The 25,220-nt window shown below is 38.9% G+C and overlaps 1 pseudogene across 1 annotated transcript in view; it reads right to left on the reverse strand.

Moving 5' to 3' along the window:
- The window catches only part of LOC308696597 (baculoviral IAP repeat-containing protein 2-like), a 57,909-nt pseudogene extending 33,049 nt beyond the window's left edge, over positions 1-24,860 (reverse strand). The window contains exon 1 of the transcript in view: positions 24,833-24,860. The product of the transcript in view is annotated as a baculoviral IAP repeat-containing protein 2-like (transcript). The remainder of the gene's footprint in view (positions 1-24,832) is intronic.
- Between the last annotated feature and the right edge of the window lie 360 nt (positions 24,861-25,220).

A 25,220-nucleotide genomic window follows, 5' to 3' on the forward strand; every position in this document is an offset into this window, starting at 1 on the left:
TTATAGACAACTATGCCTAGGGCCTTGAAGTTCTATCACACCACATGTAGCCACTTATATGTTTTCTTACTTGGCATATGTAACTCTTTAGGTATTTACAACACCACTGTTCACTATATGATTAAAGTGTGAAAATTAATTGTTAGAAAAAGTTTATATTAGTTCAAGTTTGCTCTGTGTGGATGTGTTGTTCTGTTCCAGTGATGTTCTATGACTAAACCTGGAAGGGAAAAGATATCACGTATGGGGTCAAAGCCTGTTCCCCAATGGTATCTGCTGAAGCCTTTGCTGGAGGAATATATACCCCTCGGGTCCCAGCAAGTTTTCACCAAGGTGGTAGGACCAAGCGTTCTATTACACTACTTTGCATACCTTGTTTATTCGTGTAGTCTGTCATCCAGATAGTAAATATGCACTTGCTTTTTGCAATTCATCCATTGGGTTATTATGGAATCAAACTAATCAAGAGTTCTAGACTTTGACGGTTTCTTCTTATTTTTTTCATGTTGCTGTTCCCAGAGGTGTAAAGTCCAGGTTCAGAAAGTAAAAGTCCTCCTCAGTGTTTTGTTCCAATCACCTGGATTTGCTAATTCAGCCAGGAGATAGAACTAATTAGTTAAATCAGCTGGCTGAGTTCATGGGTGGAATAAACATATGGCAGGACTTCTGCTTTCTGACCCCTGGACTATACACCTCTGGATTTAGACATTGTAATGTTTACGATTTATAACATGTGATGTTATGTTATATTATTTCCACATGTGATGTATTTTAGTTTGAAAGCAGACATTGTTCATTCAGCCCACAAGGGGGCGCGTTAGATTCGGTTTTGTGGTGTTGAGACAGCGTAAACAGGAGAGAAGAAAACCAAGCGCGAAACAGAAATGTAAACAATTGCAACGGAGATTTATAAGTTCACTAAAAGATCTAAAATCTGCTTTGCTGTGTCAGAGTTTTATTCAGAAACTTTGACATCTTACATCTGCCAGATGTCCACTGAGAATTAACAGGGTTTTAACTCTCTGTTTCATTTGAAATCACCATAATGGTGATTCTTGTTTCCATTAGTTGGTCTTTATAACTCTTGCAAAGAAAGCAGTACCAGCCAGCAGTGGTCAACCTGAAGCTTCCAACTGCACTCCCATCGAAGCTAAGTAGGGTTGAGCCTGGTCTTTATCTGGATGGGAAACCTCCTGGGAGACTGGGTAGCTGCTGGAAGAGGTGTTAGAGAGGCCTGCAGGTCTGATCAACCTGTGGCCTTAGTGGGTCCTAACGCCCCAGTACAGTCACAATAAGCTGTACTGTATAAAGGGTACCCCTGGTGTAAAATAGTCCCTATATCAACTAACATCCAACGCCCCAGTACAGTCGCCATAAACTGTACTGAATAAAGGGTGTCACCCTTTGGCAAAAATAATCCCTAACATTATTATTATTTTTCTGGCTGGTGTGACTGTGTGTTTGTATGGTATGGCGTGTTTGTTATGGAAAAGAAAGCCTCTCACCATCCTTTGGAAACATCAGTGATTCAGGCTACTTCATGACGATTATAAAACCATCAACAGGTAACCATCATCACCTGATCTCATTTGACTTTACCTTCTTTTGCTGCTGCAAATGTGTTTAACAAACACACCGTCTATCATAAGAGTTAAGAGCCCAACTAATGGGAACAGTAATCACTATTATGGTGACTTCAAATGAACCACATTAGAGTTAAACCTCTGTTAATTCTCAATAAAAACTTCTGTAGACTTCTGACAGAAATAAAGTCAGTCTGGTTAGTAATAAGTGAAGCTGGTAATGCTGTTTGTGGAGTTGATTAATCCTCCTCTGCTGAGATCACAGATTTAATGTCTTCTTTTCTCTTCAGTTGATTTCATCTAAGGCTGTGTCTGAAGTCAGTTGTAGTTCTTGTGTTTCTGCTCGTCTCTTTTTCTATTCTCTTCTTTCCTTCAGTGATTCTGCTTGTTAACAGGCTTATTAAGACTGAGATGACTCCATATTTAATATGCACAGGTTTTGTGGCTCAGATAAGGTCCAGTTCTGGTTTATTTCTTTTGCTCTTGGCTGACATGTGGCCAGAGGTGTAAAGTCCAGGTTCAGAAAGTAAAAGTCCTCCTCAGTATTTTGTTCCAATCACCTGGATTTGCTAATTCAGCCAGGAGATAGAACTTATTAGTTAAATCAGCTGGCTGAGTTCATGGGTGGAATAAACATATGGCAGGACTTTCTGACCCCTGGACTATACACCTCTGACTGTTCTCATGATTGCTGTATGAGATTTTTATAGACAACTATGCCTAGGGCCTTGAAGTTCTATCACACCACATATAGCCACTTATATATGTTCTTACTTGGCATATGTAACTCTTTAGGTATTTACAACACCACTGTTCACTATCCTCCAGATAATAAATATGCACTTGCTTTGCAATTCATCCATTGGGTTATCATGGAATCAAACTAATCAAGAGTTCTAGACTTTGACGGGTTCTTCTTATTTGCTTTCATGTTGCTTTTCACATGATTGCTGTATGAGATTTTTATAGACAACTATGCCTAGGGCCTTGAAGTTCTATCACACCACATGTAGCCACTTATATGTTTTCTTACTTGGCATATGTAACTCTTTAGGTATTTACAACATCACTGTTCACTATATAAATAAAGTGTGAAAATTAATTGTAAGAAAAAGTTCATATTAGCTCAAGTTTGCTCTGTGTGGATGTATTGTTCTGTTCCAGTGATGTTCTGTGACTAAACCTTGAAGGGAAAAGATATCACCTATGGGGTCAAAGCCTGTTCCCAATGGTATCTGCTGAAGCCTTTGCTGGAGGCATATATACCCCTCGGGTCCCAGCAAGTTTTCACCAAGGTGGTAGGACCTAGCGATCCATTTTGCCCCTTTGCATAGCTTGTTTATTCGTGTAGCCTGCCCTCCAGATAATAAATATGCACTTGCTTTGCAATTCATCCATTGGGTTATTATGGAATCAAACTAATCAAGAGTTCTAGACTTTGACGGGTTCTTCTTATTTGCTTTCATGTTGCTTTTCACATGATTGCTGTATGAGAATTTTATAGACAACTATGCCTAGGGCCTTGAAGTTCTATCACACCACATGTAGCCACTTATATGTTTTCTTACTTGGCATATGTAACTCTTTAGGTATGTACAACGATTAAAGTTTGAAAATTAATCCTAAGAAGAAGTTTATATTAGTTCAAGTTTGCTCTGTGTGGATGTATTGTTCTGTTCCAGTGATGTTCTGTGACTAAACCTTGAAGGGAAAAGATATCACGTATGGGGTCAAAGCCTGTTCCCCAATGGTATCTGCTTAAGCCTTTGCTGGAGGCATATATACTCCTCAGGTCCCAGCAAGTTTTCACCAAGGTGGTAGGACCCAGCGATCCATTTCGCCCTATTTGCATACCTTGTTTATTCATGTAGCCTACCCTCCAGATAATAAATATGCACTTGCTTTTTGCAATTCATCCATTGGGTTATTATGGAATCAAACTAATCAAGAGTTCTAGACTTTGACGGGTTCTTCTTATTTGCATTCATGTTGCTTTTCACATGATTGCTGTATGAGATTTTTATAGACAACTATGCCTAGGGCCTTGAAGTTCTATCACACCACATGTAGCCACTTATATGTTTTCTTACTTGGCATATGTAACTCTTTAGGTATTTACAACACGACTGCTCACTATATGAAGTGAATATATGAAGTGACTGTTCACTATTTTGATCCTTATCAAAATTTATAAGGAAAGACAAGTATTTTGTTTAGGCTTGGCTTGTAGGGAATTCCAAACCTGCGTATATTCTAACGCACATAACTATAGAACCCATTCTAAATGCGCATGTGACCGCCATCAGCGTTTCTCACAGGTTCGCGTTTAAAGTCTGCGTAGAGAGAATGGTGTCGTCTTAGCGGCCCCTAATTTAATAACAAATGATCATTGCGACGGAACCAAATCAATTAAAACTAACTTTAGATGGAAATAACTTAACTCTGCTGTAAAGCCGAAACAATCTCTGTTACCTTAAATTATACGCTTATCTCTGTAAAGCTGCTTTGAGACAATCTACATTGTTAAAAGCGCTATATAAATGAAGATGACTTGACTTGACTATATGATTAAAGTGTGAAAATTAATCCTAAGAAGAAGTTTATATTAGTTCAAGTTTGCTCTGTGTGGATGTATTGTTCTGTTCCAGTGATTTTCTATTACTAAATCTTGAAGGGAAAATATATCACCTATGGGGTCAAAGCCTGTTCCCCAATGGTATCTGCTGAAGCCTGTTCCCCAATGGTATCTGCTAAAGCCTGTTCCCCAATGGTACCTGCTGAAGCCTTTGCTGGAGGCATATATACCCCTCGGGTCCCAGCAAGTTTTCACCAAGGTGGTAGGACCCAGCGATCCATTTTGCCCCTTTGCATACCTTGTTTATTCGTGTAGCCTGCCCTCCGGATAATAAATATGCACTTGCTTTGCAATTCATCCATTGGGTTATCATGGAATCAAACTAATCAAGAGTTCTAGACTTTGACGGGTTCTTCTTATTTGCTTTCATGTTGCTTTTCACATGATTGCTGTATGAGATTTTTATAGACAACTATGTCTAGGGCCTTGAAGTTCTATCACACCACATGTAGCCACTTATATGTTTTCTTACTTGGCATATGTAACTCTTTAGGTATGTACAACGATTAAAGTTTGAAAATTAACCCTAAGAAGAAGTTTATATTAGTTCAAGTTTGCTCTGTGTGGATGTATTGTTCTGTTCCAGTGATGTTCTGTGACTAAACCTTGAAGGGAAAAGATATCACGTATGGGGTCAAAGCCTGTTCCCCAATGGTATCTGCTTAAGCCTTTGCTGGAGGCATATATACTCCTCAGGTCCCAGCAAGTTTTCACCAAGGTGGTAGGACCCAGCGATCCATTTCGCCCTATTTGCATACCTTGTTTATTCGTGTAGCCTACCCTCCAGATAATAAATATGCACTTGCTTTTTGCAATTCATCCATTGGGTTATTATGGAATCAAACTAATCAAGAGTTCTAGACTTTGACGGGTTCTTCTTATTTGCATTCATGTTGCTTTTCACATGATTGCTGTATGAGATTTTTATAGACAACTATGCCTAGGGCCTTGAAGTTCTATCACACCACATGTAGCCACTTATATGTTTTCTTACTTGGCATATGTAACTCTTTAGGTATTTACAACACCACTGTTCACTATATAAAGTGTGAAAATTAATTGCAAGAAAAAGTTTATATTAGTTCAAGTTTGCTCTGTGTGGATGTATTGTTCTGTTCCAGTGATGTTCTATGACTAAACCTTGAAGGGAAAAGATATCACCTATGGGGTCAAAGCCTGTTCCCCAATGGTATCTGCTGAAGCCTTTGCTGGAGGCATATATACCCCTCGGGTCCCAGCAAGTTTTCACCAAGGTGGTAGGACCCAGCGATCCATTGCACCACTTTGCATACCTTGTTTATTCGTGTAGCCTGCCATCCAGATAGTAAATATGCACTTGCTTTTTGCAATTCATCCATTGGGTTATTATGGAATCAAACTAATCAAGAGTTCTAGACTTTGACGGTTTCTTCTTATTTTTTTCATGTTGCTGTTCCCAGAGGTGTAAAGTCCAGGTTCAGAAAGTAAAAGTCCTCCTCAGTGTTTTGTTCCAATCACCTGGATTTGCTAATTCAGCCAGGAGATAGAACTAATTAGTTAAATCAGCTGGCTGAGTTCATGGGTGGAATAAACATATGGCAGGACTTCTGCTTTCTGACCCCTGGACTATACACCTCTGGATTTAGACATTGTAATGTTTACGATTTATAACATGTGATGTTATGTTATATTATTTCCACATGTGATGTATTTTAGTTTGAAAGCAGACATTGTTCATTCAGCCCACAAGGGGGCGCGTTAGATTCGGTTTTGTGGTGTTGAGACAGCATAAACAGGAGAGAAGAAAACCAAGCGCGAAACAGAAATGTAAACAATTGCAACGGAGATTTAAAAGTTCACTAAAAGATCTAAAATCTGCTTTGCTGTGTCAGAGTTTTATTCAGAAACTTTGACATCTTACATCTGCCAGATGTCCACTGAGAATTAACAGGGTTTTAACTCTCTGTTTCATTTGAAATCACCATAATGGTGATTCTTGTTTCCATTAGTTGGTCTTTATAACTCTCGCAAAGAAAGCAGTACCAGCCAGCAGTGGTCAACCTGAAGCTTCCAACTGCACTCCCATCGAAGCTAAGTAGGGTTGAGCCTGGTCTTTATCTGGATGGGAAACCTCCTGGGAGACTGGGTAGCTGCTGGAAGAGGTGTTAGAGAGGCCTGCAGGTCTGATCAACCTGTGGCCTTAGTGGGTCCTAACGCCCCAGTACAGTCACAATAAGCTGTACTGTATAAAGGGTACCCCTGGTGTAAAATAGTCCCTATATCACATAACATCCAACGCCCCAGTACAGTCGCCATAAACTGTACTGAATAAAGGGTGTCACCCTTTGGCAAAAATAATCCCTAACATTATTATTATTTTTCTGGCTGGTGTGACTGTGTGTTTGTATGGTATGGCGTGTTTGTTATGGAAAAGAAAGCCTCTCACCATCCTTTGGAAACATCAGTGATTCAGGCTACTTCATGACGATTATAAAACCATCAACAGGTAACCATCATCACCTGATCTCATTTGACTTTACCTTCTTTTGCTGCTGCAAATGTGTTTAACAAACACACCGTCTATCATAAGAGTTAAGAGCCCAACTAATGGAAACAGTAATCACTATTATGGTGACTTCAAATGAACCACATTAGAGTTAAACCTCTGTTAATTCTCAATAAAAACTTCTGTAGACTTCTGACAGAAATAAAGTCAGTCTGGTTAGTAATAAGTGAAGCTGGTAATGCTGTTTGTGGAGTTGATTAATCCTCCTCTGCTGAGATCACAGATTTAATGTCTTCTTTTCTCTTCAGTTGATTTCATCTAAGGCTGTGTCTGAAGTCAGTTGTAGTTCTTGTGTTTCTGCTCGTCTCTTTTTCTATTCTCTTCTTTCCCTTCAGTGATTCTGCTTGTTAACAGGCTTATTAAGACTGAGATGACTCCATATTTAATATGCACAGGTTTTGTGGCTCAGATAAGGTCCAGTTCTGGTTTATTTCTTTTGCTCTTGGCTGACATGTGGCCAGAGGTGTAAAGTCCAGGTTCAGAAAGTAAAAGTCCTCCTCAGTATTTTGTTCCAATCACCTGGATTTGCTAATTCAGCCAGGAGATAGAACTTATTAGTTAAATCAGCTGGCTGAGTTCATGGGTGGAATAAACATATGGCAGGACTTTCTGACCCCTGGACTATACACCTCTGACTGTTCTCATGATTGCTGTATGAGATTTTTATAGACAACTATGCCTAGGGCCTTGAAGTTCTATCACACCACATATAGCCACTTATATATTTTCTTACTTGGCATATGTAACTCTTTAGGTATTTACAACACCAATGTTCACTATCCTCCAGATAATAAATATGCACTTGCTTTGCAATTCATCCATTGGGTTATCATGGAATCAAACTAATCAAGAGTTCTAGACTTTGACGGGTTCTTCTTATTTGCTTTCATGTTGCTTTTCACATGATTGCTGTATGAGATTTTTATAGACAACTATGCCTAGGGCCTTGAAGTTCTATCACACCACATGTAGCCACTTATATGTTTTCTTACTTGGCATATGTAACTCTTTAGGTATTTACAATGATTAAAGTGTGAAAATTAATTGCAAGAAAAAGTTTATATTAGTTCAAGTTTGCTCTGTGTGGATGTATTGTTCTGTTCCAGTGATGCTCTATGACTAAACCTTGAAGGGAAAAAAAATCACCTATGGGGTCAAAGCCTGTTCCCAATGGTATGTTCTGAAGCCTTTGCTGGAGGCATATATACCCCTCGGGTCCCAGCAAGTTTTCACCAAGGTGGTAGGACCCAGCGTTCTATTTCACCACTTTGCATACCTTGTTTATTCGTGTAGTCTGCCATCCAGATAGTAAATATGCACTTGCTTTTTGCAATTCATCCATTGGGTTATTATGGAATCAAACTAATCAAGAGTTCTAGACTTTGACGGGTTCTTCTTATTTGCTTTCATGTTGCTTTTCACATGATTGCTGTAATAGAATTTTATAGACAACTATGCCTAGGGCCTTGAAGTTCTATCACACCACATGTAGCCACTTATATGTTTTCTTACTTGGCATATGTAACTCTTTAGGTATGTACAACGATTAAAGTTTGAAAATTAATCCTAAGAAGAAGTTTATATTAGTTCAAGTTTGCTCTGTGTGGATGTATTGTTCTGTTCCAGTGATGTTCTGTGACTAAACCTTGAAGGGAAAAGATATCACATATGGGGTCAAAGCCTGTTCCCCAATGGTATCTGCTTAAGCCTTTGCTGGAGGCATATATACTCCTCAGGTCCCAGCAAGTTTTCACCAAGGTGGTAGGACCCAGCGATCCATTTCGCCCTATTTGCATACCTTGTTTATTCGTGTAGCCTACCCTCCAGATAATAAATATGCACTTGCTTTTTGCAATTCATCCATTGGGTTATTATGGAATCAAACTAATCAAGAGTTCTAGACTTTGACGGGTTCTTCTTATTTGCATTCATGTTGCTTTTCACATGATTGCTGTATGAGATTTTTATAGACAACTATGCCTAGGGCCTTGAAGTTCTATCACACCACATGTAGCCACTTATATGTTTTCTTACTTGGCATATGTAACTCTTTAGGTATTTACAACACGACTGCTCACTATATGAAGTGAATATATGAAGTGACTGTTCACTATTTTGATCCTTATCAAAATTTATAAGGAAAGACAAGTATTTTGTTTAGGCTTGGCTTGTAGGGAATTCCAAACCTGCGTATATTCTAACGCACATAACTATAGAACCCATTCTAAATGCGCATGTGACCGCCATCAGCGTTTCTCACAGGTTCGCGTTTAAAGTCTGCGTAGAGAGAATGGTGTCGTCTTAGCGGCCCCTAATTTAATAACAAATGATCATTGCGACGAAACCAAATCAATTAAAACTAACTTTAGATGGAAATAACTTAACTCTGCTGTAAAGCCGAAACAATCTCTGTTACCTTAAATTATACGCTTATCTCTGTAAAGCTGCTTTGAGACAATCTACATTGTTAAAAGCGCTATATAAATGAAGATGACTTGACTTGACTATATGATTAAAGTGTGAAAATTAATCCTAAGAAGAAGTTTATATTAGTTCAAGTTTGCTCTGTGTGGATGTATTGTTCTGTTCCAGTGATTTTCTTTTACTAAATCTTGAAGGGAAAATATATCACCTATGGGGTCAAAGCCTGTTCCCCAATGGTATCTGCTGAAGCCTGTTCCCCAATGGTATCTGCTAAAGCCTGTTCCCCAATGGTATCTGCTGAAACCTTAGCTGGAGGCATACAGTATACCCCTCGGGTCCCAGCAAGTTTTCACCAAGGTGGTAGGACCCAGCGATCCATTTTTGCCCCTTTACATACCTTGTTTATTCGTGTAGTCTGCCCTCCAGATAATAAATATGCACTTGCTTTGCAATTCATCCATTTGGTTATTATGGAATCAAACTAATCAAGAGTTCTAGACTTTGACGGGTTCTTCTTATTTGCTTTCATGTTGCTTTTCACATGATTGCTGTATGAGATTTTTATAGACAACTATGCCTAGGGCCTTGAAGTTCTATCACACCACATGTAGCCACTTATATGTTTTCTTACTTGGCATATGTAACTCTTTAGGTATTTACAACACCACTGTTCACTATATGATTAAAGTGTGAAAATTAATTGTTAGAAAAAGTTTATATTAGTTCAAGTTTGCTCTGTGTGGATGTATTGTTCTGTTCCAGTGATGTTCTATGACTAAACCTGGAAGGGAAAAGATATCTCGTATGGGGTCAAAGCCTGTTCCCCAATGGTTATCTGCTGAAGCCTTTGCTGGAGGAATATATACCCCTCGGGTCCCAACAAGTTTTCACCAAGGTGGTAGGACCAAGCGTTCTATTACACTACTTTGCATACCTTGTTTATTCGTGTAGTCTGTCATCCAGATAGTAAATATGCACTTGCTTTTTGCAATTCATCCATTGGGTTATTATGGAATCAAACTAATCAAGAGTTCTAGACTTTGACGGGTTCTTCTTATTTGCTTTCATGTTGCTTTTCACATGATTGCTGTATGAGAATTGTATAGACAACTTTGCCTAGGGCCTTGAAGTTCTATCACACAACATGTAGCCACTTCTATGTTTTCTTACTTGGCATATGTAACTCTTTAGGTATTTACAACACCACTGTTCAATATATGATTAAAGTGTGAAAATTAATCCTAAGATGAAGTTTATATTAGTTCAAGTTTGCTCTGTGTGGATGTATTGTTCTGTTCCAGTGATTTTCTTTTACTAAATCTTGAAGGGAAAATATATCACCTATGGGGTCAAAGCCTGTTCCCCAATGGTATCTGCTGAAGCCTGTTCCCCAATGGTATCTGCTAAAGCCTGTTCCCCAATGGTATCTGCTGAAGCCTTTGCTGGAGGCATATATACCCCTCGGGTCCCAGCAAGTTTTTACCAAGGTGGTAGGACCCAGCGATCCATTTTGCCCCTTTGCATACCTTGTTTATTCGTGTAGCCTGCCCTCCGGATAATAAATATGCACTTGCTTTGCAATTCATCCATTGGGTTATCATGGAATCAAACTAATCAAGAGTTCTAGACTTTGACGGGTTCTTCTTATTTGCTTTCATGTTGCTTTTCACATGATTGCTGTATGAGATTTTTATAGACAACTATGCCTAGGGCCTTGAAGTTCTATCACACCACATGTAGCCACTTATGTTTTCTTACTTGGCATATGTAACTCTTTAGGTATGTACAACGATTAAAGTTTGAAAATTAATCCTAAGAAGAAGTTTATATTAGTTCAAGTTTGCTCTGTGTGGATGTATTGTTCTGTTCCAGTGATGTTCTGTGACTAAACCTTGAAGGGAAAAGATATCACGTATGGGGTCAAAGCCTGTTCCCCAATGGTATCTGCTGAAGCCTTTGCTGGAGGAATATATACCCCTCGGGTCCCAGCAAGTTTTCATCAAGGTGGTAGGACCAAGCGTTCTATTACACTACTTTGCATACCTTGTTTATTCGTGTAGTCTGCCATCCAGATAATAAATATGCACTTGCTTTGCAATTCATCCATTTGGTTATTATGGAATCAAACTAATCAAGAGTTCTAGACTTTGACGGGTTCTTCTTATTTGCTTTCATGTTGCTTTTCACATGATTGCTGTATGAGAATTTTATAGACAACTATGCCTAGGGCCTTGAAGTTCTATCACACCACATTCAGCCACTTATATGTTTTCTTACTTGGCATATGTAACTCTTTAGGTATTTACAACGATTAAAGTGTGAAAATTAATTGCAAGAAAAAGTTTATATTAGTTCTAAGTTTGCTCTGTGTGGATGTATTGTTCTGTTCCAGTGATGTTCTATGACTAAACCTTGAAGGGAAAAGATATCACCTATGGGGTCAAAGCCTGTTCCCCAATGGTATCTGCTAAAGCCTGTTCCCCAATGGTATCTGCTGAAGCCTTTGCTGGAGGCATATATACCCCTCGGGTCCCAGCAAGTTTTCACCAAGGTGGTAGGACCCAGCGATCCATTTTGCCCCTTTGCATACCTTGTTTATTCGTGTAGCCTGCCCTCCAGATAATAAATATGCACTTGCTTTGCAATTCATCCATTGGGTTATCATGGAATCAAACTAATCAAGAGTTCTAGACTTTGACGGGTTCTTCTTATTTGCTTTCATGTTGCTTTTCACATGATTGCTGTATGAGATTTTTATAGACAACTATGCCTAGGGCCTTGAAGTTCTATCACACCACATGTAGCCACTTATATGTTTTCTTAATTGGCATATGTAACTCTTTAGGTATTTACAACACCACTGTTCACTTTATGATTAAAGTGTGAAAATTAATTGTTAGAAAAAGTTTATATTAGTTCAAGTTTGCTCTGTGTGGATGTATTGTTCTGTTCCAGTGATGTTCTATGACTAAACCTGGAAGGGAAAAGATATCACGTATGGGGTCAAAGCCTGTTCCCCAATGGTATCTGCTGAAGCCTTTGCTGGAGGAATATATACCCCTCGGGTCCCAGCAAGTTTTCACCAAGGTGGTAGGACCAAGCGTTCTATTACACTACTTTGCATACCTTGTTTATTCGTGTAGTCTGTCATCCAGATAGTAAATATGCACTTGCTTTTTGCAATTCATCCATTGGGTTATTATGGAATCAAACTAATCAAGAGTTCTAGACTTTGACGGGTTCTTCTTATTTGCTTTCATGTTGCTTTTCACATGATTGCTGTATGAGAATTTTATAGACAACTTTGCCTAGGGCCTTGAAGTTCTATCACACCACATGTAGCCACTTATATGTTTTCTTACTTGGCATATGTAACTCTTTAGGTATTTACAACACCACTGTTCACTATATGATTAAAGTGTGAAAATTAATTGTTAGAAGAAGTTTATATTAGTTCAAGTTTGCTCTGTGTGGATGTATTGTTCTGTTCCAGTGATGTTCTGTGATTAAACCTTGAAGGGAAAAGATATCACGTATGGGGTCAAAGCCTGTTCCCCAATGGTATCTGCTGAAGCCTTTGCTGGAGGCATATATACCCCTCGGGTCCCAGCAAGTTTTCACCAAGGTGGTAGGACCCAGCGATCCATTTTGCCCCTTTGCCTACCTTGTTTATTCGTGTAGCCTGCCCTCCAGATAATAAATATGCACTTGCTTTGCAATTCATCCATTGGGTTATCATGGAATCAAACTAATCAAGAGTTCTAGACTTTGACGGGTTCTTCTTATTTGCTTTCATGTTGCTTTTCACATGATTGCTGTATGAGATTTTTATAGACAACTATGCCTAGGGCCTTGAAGTTCTATCACACCACATGTAGCCACTTATATGTTTTCTTACTTGGCATATGTAACTCTTTAGGTATTTACAACACCACTGTTCACTATATGATTAAAGTGTGAAAAATAATTGTTAGAAAAAGTTTATATTAGTTCAAGTTTGCTCTGTGTGGATGTATTGTTCTGTTCCAGTGATGTTCTATGACTAAACCTGGAAGGGAAAAGATATCACGTATGGGGTCAAAGCCTGTTCCCCAATGGTATCTGCTGAAGCCTTTGCTGGAGGAATATATACCCCTCGGGTCCCAGCAAGTTTTCACCAAGGTGGTAGGACCAAGCGTTCTATTACACTACTTTGCATACCTTGTTTATTCGTGTAGTCTGTCATCCAGATAGTAAATATGCACTTGCTTTTTGCAATTCATCCATTGGGTTATTATGGAATCAAACTAATCAAGAGTTCTAGACTTTGACGGGTTCTTCTTATTTGCTTTCATGTTGCTTTTCACATGATTGCTGTATGAGAATTGTATAGACAACTTTGCCTAGGGCCTTGAAGTTCTATCACACCACATGTAGCCACTTATATGTTTTCTTACTTGGCATATGTAACTCTTTAGGTATTTACAACACCACTGTTCAATATATGATTAAAGTGTGAAAATTAATCCTAAGATGAAGTTTATATTAGTTCAAGTTTGCTCTGTGTGGATGTATTGTTCTGTTCCAGTGATTTTCTTTTACTAAATCTTGAAGGGAAAATATATCACCTATGGGGTCAAAGCCTGTTCCCCAATGGTATCTGCTGAAGCCTGTTCCCCAATGGTATCTGCTAAAGCCTGTTCCCCAATGGTATCTGCTGAAGCCTTTGCTGGAGGCATATATACCCCTCGGGTCCCAGCAAGTTTTCACCAAGGTGGTAGGACCCAGCGATCCATTTTGCCCCTTTACATACCTTGTTTATTCGTGTAGCCTGCCCTCCAGATAATAAATATGCACTTGCTTTGCAGTTCATCCATTTGGTTATTATGGAATCAAACTAATCAAGAGTTCTAGACTTTGACGGGTTCTTCTTATTTGCTTTCATGTTGCTTTTCACATGATTGCTGTATGAGATTTTTATAGACAACTATGCCTAGGGCCTTGAAGTTCTATCACACCACATGTAGCCACTTATATGTTTTCTTACTTGGCATATGTAACTCTTTAGGTATTTACAACACCACTGTTCACTATATGATTAAAGTGTGAAAATTAATTGTTAGAAAAAGTTTATATTAGTTCAAGTTTGCTCTGTGTGGATGTGTTGTTCTGTTCCAGTGATGTTCTATGACTAAACCTGGAAGGGAAAAGATATCACGTATGGGGTCAAAGCCTGTTCCCCAATGGTATCTGCTGAAGCCTTTGCTGGAGGAATATATACCCCTCGGGTCCCAGCAAGTTTTCACCAAGGTGGTAGGACCAAGCGTTCTATTACACTACTTTGCATACCTTGTTTATTCGTGTAGTCTGTCATCCAGATAGTAAATATGCACTTGCTTTTTGCAATTCATCCATTGGGTTATTATGGAATCAAACTAATCAAGAGTTCTAGACTTTGACGGGTTCTTCTTATTTGCTTTCATGTTGCTTTTCACATGATTGCTGTATGAGAATTGTATAGACAACTTTGCCTAGGGCCTTGAAGTTCTATCACACCACATGTAGCCACTTATATGTTTTCTTACTTGGCATATGTAACTCTTTAGGTATTTACAACACCACTGTTCAATATATGATTAAAGTGTGAAAATTAATCCTAAGATGAAGTTTATATTAGTTCAAGTTTGCTCTGTGTGGATGTATTGTTCTGTTCCAGTGATTTTCTTTTACTAAATCTTGAAGGGAAAATATATCACCTATGGGGTCAAAGCCTGTTCCCCAATGGTATCTGCTAAAGCCTGTTCCCCAATGGTATCTGCTGAAGCCTTTGCTGGAGGCATATATACCCCTCGGGTCCCAGCAAGTTTTCACCAAGGTGGTAGGACCCAGCGATCCATTTTGCCCCTTTGCATACCTTGTTTATTCGTGTAGCCTGCCCTCCGGATAATAAATATGCACTTGCTTTGCAATTCATCCATTGGGTTATCATGGAATCAAACTAATCAAGAGTTCTAGACTTTGACGGGTTCTTCTTATTTGCTTTCATGTTGCTCTTCACATGATTGCTGTATGAGATTTTTATAGACGACTATGCCTAGGGCCTTGAAGTTCTATCACACCACATGTAGCCACTTATATGTTTTCTTACTTGGCATATGTAACTCTTTAGGTATTTACAACACCACTGTTCACTATATGATTAAAGTGTGAAAATTAATTCTTAGAAAAAGTTTATATTAGTTCAAGTTTGCTCTGTGTGGATGTGTTGTTCTGTTCCAGTGATGTTCTATGACTAAACCTGGAAGGGAAAAGATATCACGTATGGGGTCAAAGCCTGTTCCCCAATGGTATCTGCTGAAGCCTTTGCTGGAGGAATATATACCCCTCGGGTCCCTGCAAGTTTTCACCAAGGTGGTAGGACCAAGCGTTCTATTACACTACTTTGCATACCTTGTTTATTTGTGTAGTCTGTCATCCAGATAGTAAATATGCACTTGCTTTTTGCAATTCATCCATTGGGTTATTATGGAATCAAACTAATCAAGAGTTCTAGACTTTGACGGGTTCTTCTTATTTGCTTTCATGTTGCTTTTCACATGATTGCTGTATGAGAATTGTATAGACAACTATGCCTAGGGCCTTGAAGTTCTATCACACCACATGTAGCCACTTATATGTTTTCTTACTTGGCATATGTAACTCTTTAGGTATTTACAACACCACTGTTCAATATATGATTAAAGTGTGAAAATTAATCCTAAGATGAAGTTTATATTAGTTCATGTTTGCTCTGTGTGGATGTATTGTTCTGTTCCAGTGATTTTCTTTTACTAAATCTTGAAGGGAAAATATATCACCTATGGGGTCAAAGCCTGTTCCCCAATGGTATCTGCTGAAGCCTGTTCCCCAATGGTATCTGCTAAAGCCTGTTCCCCAATGGTATCTGCTGAAGCCTTTGCTGAAGGAATATATACCCCTCGGGTCCCAGCAAGTTTTCACCAAGGTGGTAGGACCCAGCGATCCATTTTGCCCCTTTGCATACATTGTTTATTCGTGTAGCCTGCCCTCCGGATAATACATATGCACTTGCTTTGCAATTCATCCATTGGGTTATCATGGAATCAAACTAATCAAGAGTTCTAGACTTTGACGGGTTCTTCTTATTTGCTTTCATGTTGCTTTTCACATGATTGCTGTATGAGATTTTTATAGACAACTATGCCTAGGGCCTTGAAGTTCTATCACACCACATGTAGCCACTTATGTTTTCTTACTTGGCATATGTAACTCTTTAGGTATGTACAACGATTAAAGTTTGAAAATTAATCCTAAGAAGAAGTTTATATTAGTTCAAGTTTGCTCTGTGTGGATGTATTGTTCTGTTCCAGTGATGTTCTGTGACTAAACCTTGAAGGGAAAAGATATCACGTATGGGGTCAAAGCCTGTTCCCCAATGGTATCTGCTGAAGCCTTTGCTGGAGGAATATATACCCCTCGGGTCCCAGCAAGTTTTCACCAAGGTGGTAGGACCCAGCGTTCTATTACACTACTTTGCATACCTTGTTTATTCGTGTAGTCTGCCATCCAGATAGTAAATATGCACTTGCTTTTTGCAATTCATCCATTGGGTTATTATGGAATCAAACTAATCAAGAGTTCTAGACTTTGACGGGTTCTTCTTATTTGCTTTCATGTTGCTTTTCACATGATTGCTGTATGAGAATTTTATAGACAACTATGCCTAGGGCCTTGAAGTTCTATCACACCACATGTAGCCACTTATATGTTTTCTTACTTGGCATATGTAACTCTTTAGGTATTTACAATGATTAAAGTGTGAAAATTAATTGCAAGAAAAAGTTTATATTAGTTCCAAGTTTGCTCTGTGTGGATGTATTGTTCTGTTCCAGTGATGCTCTATGACTAAACCTTGAAGGGAAAAGATATCACCTATGGGGTCAAAGCCTGTTCCCCAATGGTATCTGCTGAAGCCTTTGCTGGAGGCATACAGTATACCCCTCGGGTCCCAGCAAGTTTTCACCAAGGTGGTAGGACCCAGCGATCCATTTTGCCCCTTTACATACCTTGTTTATTCGTGTAGCCTGCCCTCCAGATAATAAATATGCACTTGCTTTGCAATTCATCCATTTGGTTATTATGGAATCAAACTAATCAAGAGTTCTAGACTTTGACGGGTTCTTCTTATTTGCTTTCATGTTGCTTTTCACATGATTGCTGTATGAGATTTTTATAGACAACTATGCCTAGGGCCTTGAAGTTCTATCACACCACATGTAGCCACTTATATGTTTTCTTACTTGGCATATGTAACTCTTTAGGTATTTACAACACCACTGTTCACTATATGATTAAAGTGTGAAAATTAATTGTTAGAAAAAGTTTATATTAGTTCAAGTTTGCTCTGTGTGGATGTATTGTTCTGTTCCAGTGATGTTCTATGACTAAACCTGGAAGGGAAAAGATATCACGTATGGGGTCAAAGCCTGTTCCCCAATGGTATCTGCTGAAGCCTTTGCTGGAGGAATATATACCCCTCGGGTCCCAGCAAGTTTTCACCAATGTGGTAGGACCAAGCGTTCTATTACACTACTTTGCATACCTTGTTTATTCGTGTAGTCTGTCATCCAGATAGTAAATATGCACTTGCTTTTTGCAATTCATCCATTGGGTTATTATGGAATCAAACTAATCAAGAGTTCTAGACTTTGACAGGTTCTTCTTATTTGCTTTCATGTTGCTTTTCACATGATTGCTGTATGATAATTGTATAGACAACTTTGCCTAGGGCCTTGAAGTTCTATCACACCACATGTAGCCACTTATATGTTTTCTTACTTGGCATATGTAACTCTTTAGGTATTTACAACACCACTGTTCAATATATGATTAAAGTGTGAAAATTAATCCTAAGATGAAGTTTATATTAGTTCAAGTTTGCTCTGTGTGGATGTATTGTTCTGTTCCAGTGATTTTCTTTTACTAAATCTTGAAGGGAAAATATATCACCTATGGGGTCAAAGCCTGTTCCCCAATGGTATCTGCTGAAGCCTGTTCCCCAATGGTATCTGCTAAAGCCTGTTCCCCAATGGTATCTGCTGAAGCCTTTGCTGGAGGCATATATACTCCTCGGGTCCCAGCAAGTTTTCACCAAGGTGGTAGGACCCAGCGATCCATTTTGCCCCTTTACATACCTTGTTTATTCATGTAGCCTGCCCTCCAGATAATAAATATGCACTTGCTTTGCAATTCAACCATTTGGTTATTATGGAATCAAACTAATCAAGAGTTCTAGACTTTGACGGGTTCTTCTTATTTGCTTTCATGTTGCTTTTCACATGATTGCTGTATGAGAATTTTATAGACAACTATGCCTAGGGCCTTGAAGTTCTATCACACCACATGTAGCCACTTATATGTTTTCTTACTTGGCATATGTAACTCTTTAGGTATTTACAATGATTAAAGTGTGAAAATTAATTGCAAGAAAAAGTTTATATTAGTTCCAAGTTTGCTCTGTGTGGATGTATTGTTCTGTTCCAGTGATGTTCTATGACTAAACCTTGAAGGGAAAAGATATCACCTATGGGGTCAAAGCCTGTTCCCCAATGGTATCTGCTGAAGCCTTTGCTGGAGGCATACAGTATACCCCTCGGGTCCCAGCAAGTTTTCACCAAGGTGGTAGGACCCAGCGATCCATTTTGCCCCTTTACATACCTTGTTTATTCGTGTAGCCTGCCCTCCAGATAATAAATATGCACTTGCTTTGCAATTCATCCATTTGGTTATTATGGAATCAAACTAATCAAGAGTTCTAGACTTTGACGGGTTCTTCTTATTTGCTTTCATGTTGCTTTTCACATGATTGCTGTATGAGATTTTTATAGACAACTATGCCTAGGGCCTTGAAGTTCTATCACACCACATGTAGCCACTTATATGTTTTCTTACTTGGCATATGTAACTCTTTAGGTATTTACAACACCACTGTTCACTATATGATTAAAGTGTGAAAATTAATTGTTAGAAAAAGTTTATATTAGTTCAAGTTTGCTCTGTGTGGATGTATTGTTCTGTTCCAGTGATGTTCTATGACTAAACCTGGAAGGGAAAAGATATCACGTATGGGGTCAAAGCCTGTTCCCCAATGGTATCTGCTGAAGCCTTTGCTGGAGGAATATATACCCCTCGGGTCCCAGCAAGTTTTCACCAATGTGGTAGGACCAAGCGTTCTATTACACTACTTTGCATACCTTGTTTATTCGTGTAGTCTGTCATCCAGATAGTAAATATGCACTTGCTTTTTGCAATTCATCCATTGGGTTATTATGGAATCAAACTAATCAAGAGTTCTAGACTTTGACAGGTTCTTCTTATTTGCTTTCATGTTGCTTTTCACATGATTGCTGTATGATAATTGTATAGACAACTTTGCCTAGGGCCTTGAAGTTCTATCACACCACATGTAGCCACTTATATGTTTTCTTACTTGGCATATGTAACTCTTTAGGTATTTACAACACCACTGTTCAATATATGATTAAAGTGTGAAAATTAATCCTAAGATGAAGTTTATATTAGTTCAAGTTTGCTCTGTGTGGATGTATTGTTCTGTTCCAGTGATTTTCTTTTACTAAATCTTGAAGGGAAAATATATCACCTATGGGGTCAAAGCCTGTTCCCCAATGGTATCTGCTGAAGCCTGTTCCCCAATGGTATCTGCTAAAGCCTGTTCCCCAGTGGTATCTGCTGAAGCCTTTGCTGGAGGCATATATACCCCTCGGGTCCCAGCAAGTTTTCACCAAGGTGGTAGGACCCAGCGATCCATTTTGCCCCTTTACATACCTTGTTTATTCGTGTAGCCTGCCCTCCAGATAATAAATATGCACTTGCTTTGCAATTCATCCATTTGGTTATTATGGAATCAAACTAATCAAGAGTTCTAGACTTTGACGGGTTCTTCTTATTTGCTTTCATGTTGCTTTTCACATGATTGCTGTATGAGAATTTTATAGACAACTATGCCTAGGGCCTTGAAGTTCTATCACACCACATGTAGCCACTTATATGTTTTCTTACTTGGCATATGTAACTCTTTAGGTATTTACAATGATTAAAGTGTGAAAATTAATTGCAAGAAAAAGTTTATATTAGTTCAAGTTTGCTCTGTGTGGATGTGTTGTTCTGTTCCAGTGATGTTCTATGACTAAACCTGGAAGGGAAAAGATATCACGTATGGGGTCAAAGCCTGTTCCCCAATGGTATCTGCTGAAGCCTTTGCTGGAGGAATATATACCCCTCGGGTCCCAGCAAGTTTTCACCAAGGTGGTAGGACCAAGCGTTCTATTACACTACTTTGCATACCTTGTTTATTCGTGTAGTCTGTCATCCAGATAGTAAATATGCACTTGCTTTTTGCAATTTATCCATTGGGTTATTATGGAATCAAACTAATCAAGAGTTCTAGACTTTGACGGGTTCTTCTTATTTGCTTTCATGTTGCTTTTCACATGATTGCTGTATGAGAATTGTATAGACAACTTTGCCTAGGGCCTTGAAGTTCTATCACACCACATGTAGCCACTTATATGTTTTCTTACTTGGCATATGTAACTCTTTAGGTATTTACAACACCACTGTTCAATATATGATTAAAGTGTGAAAATTAATCCTAAGATGAAGTTTATATTAGTTCAAGTTTGCTCTGTGTGGATGTATTGTTCTGTTCCAGTGATTTTCTTTTACTAAATCTTGAAGGGAAAATATATCACCTATGGGGTCAAAGCCTGTTCCCCTATGGTATCTGCTGAAGCCTGTTCCCCAATAGTATCTGCTAAAGCCTGTTCCCCAATGGTATCTGCTGAAGCCTTTGCTGGAGGCATATATACCCCTCGGGTCCCAGCAAGTTTTCACCAAGGTGGTAGGACCCAGCGATCCATTTTGCCCCTTTGCATACCTTGTTTATTCGTGTAGCCTGCCCTCCGGATAATAAATATGCACTTGCTTTGCAATTCATCCATTGGGTTATCATGGAATCAAACTAATCAAGAGTTCTAGACTTTGACGGGTTCTTCTTATTTGCTTTCATGTTGCTTTTCACATGATTGCTGTATGAGATTTTTATAGACAACTATGCCTAGGGCCTTGAAGTTCTATCACACCACATGTAGCCACTTATGTTTTCTTACTTGGCATATGTAACTCTTTAGGTATGTACAACGATTAAAGTTTGAAAATTAATCCTAAGAAGAAGTTTATATTAGTTCAAGTTTGCTCTGTGTGGATGTATTGTTCTGTTCCAGTGATGTTCTATGACTAAACCTGGAAGGGAAAAGATATCACGTATGGGGTCAAAGCCTGTTCCCCAATGGTATCTGCTGAAGCCTTTGCTGGAGGAATATATACCCCTCGGGTCCCAGCAAGTTTTCACCAAGGTGGTAGGACCAAGCGTTCTATTACACTACTTTGCATACCTTGTTTATTCGTGTAGTCTGCCATCCAGATAGTAAATATGCACTTGCTTTTTGCAATTCATCCATTGGGTTATTATGGAATCAAACTAATCAAGAGTTCTAGACTTTGACGGGTTCTTGAAGTTCTATCACACCACATGTAGCCACTTATGTTTTCTTACTTGGCATATGTAACTCTTTAGGTATGTACAACGATTAAAGTTTGAAAATTAATCCTAAGAAGAAGTTTATATTAGTTCAAGTTTGCTCTGTGTGGATGTATTGTTCTGTTCCAGTGATGTTCTGTGACTAAACCTTGAAGGGAAAAGATATCACGTATGGGGTCAAAGCCTGTTCCCCAATGGTATCTGCTGAAGCCTTTGCTGGAGGAATATATACCCCTCGGGTCCCAGCAAGTTTTCACCAAGGTGGTAGGACCCAGCGTTCTATTACACTACTTTGCATACCTTGTTTATTCGTGTAGTCTGCCATCCAGATAGTAAATATGCACTTGCTTTTTGCAATTCATCCATTGGGTTATTATGGAATCAAACTAATCAAGAGTTCTAGACTTTGACGGGTTCTTCTTATTTGCTTTCATGTTGCTTTTCACATGATTGCTGTATGAGATTTTTATAGACAACTATGCCTAGGGCCTTGAAGTTCTATCACACCACATGTAGCCACTTATATGTTTTCTTACTTGGCATATGTAACTCTTTAGGTATTTACAATGATTAAAGTGTGAAAATTAATTGCAAGAAAAAGTTTATATTAGTTCCAAGTTTGCTCTGTGTGGATGTATTGTTCTGTTCCAGTGATGTTCTATGACTAAACCTTGAAGGGAAAAGATATCACCTATGGGGTCAAAGCCTGTTCCCCAATGGTATCTGCTGAAGCCTTTGCTGGAGGCATACAGTATACCCCTCGGGTCCCAGCAAGTTTTCACCAAGGTGGTAGGACCCAGCGATCCATTTTGCCCCTTTACATACCTTGTTTATTCGTGTAGCCTGCCCTCCAGATAATAAATATGCACTTGCTTTGCAATTCATCCATTTGGTTATTATGGAATCAAACTAATCAAGAGTTCTAGACTTTGACGGGTTCTTCTTATTTGCTTTCATGTTGCTTTTCACATGATTGCTGTATGAGATTTTTATAGACAACTATGCCTAGGGCCTTGAAGTTCTATCACACCACATGTAGCCACTTATATGTTTTCTTACTTGGCATATGTAACTCTTTAGGTATTTACAACACCACTGTTCACTATATGATTAAAGTGTGAAAATTAATTGTTAGAAAAAGTTTATATTAGTTCAAGTTTGCTCTGTGTGGATGTGTTGTTCTGTTCCAGTGATGTTCTATGACTAAACCTGGAAGGGAAAAGATATCACGTATGGGGTCAAAGCCTGTTCCCCAATGGTATCTGCTGAAGCCTTTGCTGGAGGAATATATACCCCTCGGGTCCCAGCAAGTTTTCACCAAGGTGGTAGGACCAAGCGTTCTATTACACTACTTTGCATACCTTGTTTATTCGTGTAGTCTGTCATCCAGATAGTAAATATGCACTTGCTTTTTGCAATTCATCCATTGGGTTATTATGGAATCAAACTAATCAAGAGTTCTAGACTTTGACGGGTTCTTCTTATTTGCTTTCATGTTGCTTTTCACATGATTGCTGTATGAGAATTGTATAGACAACTTTGCCTAGGGCCTTGAAGTTCTATCACACCACATGTAGCCACTTATATGTTTTCTTACTTGGCATATGTAACTCTTTAGGTATTTACAACACCACTGTTCAATATATGATTAAAGTGTGAAAATTAATCCTAAGATGAAGTTTATATTAGTTCAAGTTTGCCCTGTGTGGATGTATTGTTCTGTTCCAGTGATTTTCTTTTACTAAATCTTGAAGGGAAAATATATCACCTATGGGGTCAAAGCCTGTTCCCCAATGGTATCTGCTGAAGCCTGTTCCCCAATGGTATCTGCTGAAGCCTTTGCTGGAGGCATATATACCCCTCGGGTCCCAGCAAGTTTTCACCAAGGTGGTAGGACCCAGCGATCCATTTTGCCCCTTTGCATACCTTGTTTATTCGTGTAGCCTGCCCTCCGGATAATAAATATGCACTTGCTTTGCAATTCATCCATTGGGTTATCATGGAATCAAACTAATCAAGAGTTCTAGACTTTGACGGGTTCTTCTTATTTGCTTTCATGTTGCTTTTCACATGATTGCTGTATGAGATTTTTATAGACAACTATGCCTAGGGCCTTGAAGTTCTATCACACCACATGTAGCCACTTATATGTTTTCTTACTTGGCATATGTAACTCTTTAGGTATTTACAACACCACTGTTCACTATATGATTAAAGTGTGAAAATTAATTGTTAGAAAAAGTTTATATTAGTTCAAGTTTGCTCTGTGTGGATGTATTGTTCTGTTCCAGTGATGTTCTATGACTAAACCTGGAAGGGAAAAGATATCACGTATGGGGTCAAAGCCTGTTCCCCAATGGTATCTGCTGAAGCCTTTGCTGGAGGAATATATACCCCTCGGGTCCCAGCAAGTTTTCACCAAGGTGGTAGGACCAAGCGTTCTATTACACTACTTTGCATACCTTGTTTATTCGTGTAGTCTGTCATCCAGATAGTAAATATGCACTTGCTTTTTGCAATTCATCCATTGGGTTATTATGGAATCAAACTAATCAAGAGTTCTAGACTTTGACGGGTTCTTCTTATTTGCTTTCATGTTGCTTTTCACATGATTGCTGTATGAAAATTGTATAGACAACTTTGCCTAGGGCCTTGAAGTTCTATCACACCACATGTAGCCACTGTTAATGAAAAATTCATTGTTCTTGTGTCCATTCATTTAAACTTGTTGATTTCATTTGAGTGTGTGTAAAAGCATCTGACCATATATATTTCTGTGAGGGTTTTCTAACAGCGGGAAAGGGACAGGAAGACAGGGTGATAAAACTCACACCTGAGCACGAGAAAGGATCCAGCCAGGAGAATACAGGGGTCGTTTAACAATAAACAAGGGGTCCCATGCCATCCCCTTAGGGGATAAAGAACAGCAGGAGGTCATCTAGATTGTAAATGAAGGCCTTTTGGCTTCTCAGGGACAAAGATTGTAAATGAAGGCCTTTTGGCTTCTCAGGGACAAAGAACAGCATGACCTGCCCAGGGGGGGTAGAACCAGTCCATACTAGCTTGAGATATAAGATGTCTTTAAGGAAATTTACAGAAACTGGGAAAGGAGGAGTCAAGAATGTCAGAAACCTGTATAAAATGTCTCAGTTTTATTATGTCAGGAGGCTTTCTGTTTCACATCTGGGTGGCTGCGGTTGCGAAAAGATTCCTCAAAGAATAAAGCCTTTTTCTTCTTTATTACAATTTTGCCTTTTGAGTGTTGTCTTACACCTGTGATGCTGTTTTTCCAAGTGAGATAAAAATTGCTATTTACAGCTGGTGTCAGAAGAGGGATCCTGTGCGGACGCTTCTTCTCCTGGTCCTGAGAACGGATTTGACGGGAAAGTGCACGACCTCGGCAGCAACAGGCGGCCG

The sequence above is a fragment of the Scardinius erythrophthalmus genome (genome assembly GCF_964197995.2).
Source record: "Scardinius erythrophthalmus genome assembly, chromosome: 1".
NCBI classification, from domain to species: domain Eukaryota; kingdom Metazoa; phylum Chordata; class Actinopteri; order Cypriniformes; family Leuciscidae; genus Scardinius; species Scardinius erythrophthalmus.